Raw genomic sequence first — 1,903 nt, forward strand, 5'->3', positions numbered from 1 at the left:
TATTTATTTATTTTGAGACTGGGTCTTGCTCTGTTGCCCAGGCTGGAGTGCAGTGGCACGGTCTCAGCTCACTGCAAGCTCTGCCTCCCGGGTTCATGCCATTCTCCTGCCTCAGCCTCCCAAGTAGCTGGGACTACAGGCACCAGCCACCACAGCTGGCTAATTTTTTTGTATTTTTAGTGGAGACAGGGTTTCACTGTGTTAGCCAGGATGGTCTTGATCTCCTGACCTCGTGATCTGCCCACCTTGGTCTCCCAAAGTAAATTGTTTATTATTTTTGCTTTTGAGATAAGCTCTTGTTCTGTTACCCAGGCTGTGATCATAGCTCACAGCATCCTTGACCTCCTGGGCTGAAGCGATCCTCCCACTTCAGCCTCCCAAGTAGCTGGGACTACAGATGCGTGCCACTACACCCGGCTAATTTTTGTATTTTTTCATAGAGACAGGGTTTTGCCATGTTTCCCAGGCTGGTCTTGAACTCCTGGGCTCAAGGGATCCACCTGCCTAGGACTCCCAAAGTGCTGAGATTACAAGTATGAGACACCACACCCAGCCTCAACATTTATTTTTAAAGGTGGGATCTCATGGTGGGCACTGGGGAAAGAAGGGTAAACACAACAAAAATCACTGCCCTAAAGGTGCTCAAAGACCTGCACATCACATTGTTGGGGTCCTGTACACTGTCCTGGGGGTAACAGGAGAGACTTGAGCAGGAATGCTTCACAGAGCACAGGATGCTTGAGCTGTGTCTTAACTGAGCAAGAGTTTCCCAGGAGCGTGTTCTTGTCCCTTCCTGTGACTCAGCTCTCATCCACATCCAGTCAGTTCTCAAGTCCCACCGAGGCAACCTAGGCAGGGGCTAGTTCTTCTTTTTCTTTTTTTCGAAATGGAGTCTCGCTCTGTTGCCCAGGCTGGAGTACAATGGTGGGATCTTGGCTCACTGCAACCTCTGCCTCCTGGGTTCAACTGATTCTCCTGTCTCAGCCTCCCGAGTAGCTGCGACTACAGGCGCCCGCCACCACACCCAGCTAATTTTTGGTGTTTTTTAGTAGAGATGGGGTTTCACTATGTTGGCCAGACTGGTCTTGAACTCCCGACCTCGAGATCCACCCATCTCGGCCTCCCAAAGTGGTGGGATTACAGGTGTGAGCCACCACGCCTGGCCTTCTTTTCCTTTCTTAATCAACCTACATCATACTTTGATGGGCAGGGCCTGCTTCTGGGCACCTTCTCTTTCCTTCTTCCTAGGACTTGCAGGCCCCAACTACTATAATTACCCCCTGGCAGCTTATGTTTCCCCTAATCTAGGCTAAACGGTACTCTTTGGATATTCTTTATTTTTTTAAATTTTTTCGGACGGAGCCTCACTCACAAAAAAAATTTTTTTTGACGGAGGCCAAAGTGGATGGATTACCTGAGGTCAGGAGTTCGAGACCAGCCTGGCCCACATGGTGAAACCCCATCTCTACAAAAAATAGAAAAATTAGCCGGTCATGGTGGCACGCGCCTGTAGTCCCAGCCACTTGGGAGGCTGAGGCAGGAGAATGGCTCGAACCTGGGAGGTGGAGGTTGTAGGGAGCCTAGATCGCACCACTGCACTCCAGCCCAGGTGACACAGCAATAGTCCCTCTCAAAAAAAAAAAAAAAAAAAGAAGCTGGGCCCGGTGGCATGCGCCTGTAATCTCAGCACTTTGGGAGGCCAAGGGTCACGAGGTCAGGAGTTCGAGACCAGCCTGACCAACATGGTAAAACACTGTCTCTATTAAAAATACAAAAACTAGCTGGGCATGGTGGTGCCCGCCTGTAATCCCAGCTACTCAGGAGACTGAGGCAGGAGAATCCCTTGAACCTGGGAGGCGGAGGATGCCAGACTCTGTTTCAGAAAAAAAAAAAAAAAAAAAAA

Source organism: Mandrillus leucophaeus, unplaced genomic scaffold (assembly GCF_000951045.1).
Source record: "Mandrillus leucophaeus isolate KB7577 unplaced genomic scaffold, Mleu.le_1.0 Scaffold414, whole genome shotgun sequence".
Classification (NCBI taxonomy): Eukaryota; Metazoa; Chordata; class Mammalia; order Primates; family Cercopithecidae; genus Mandrillus; species Mandrillus leucophaeus.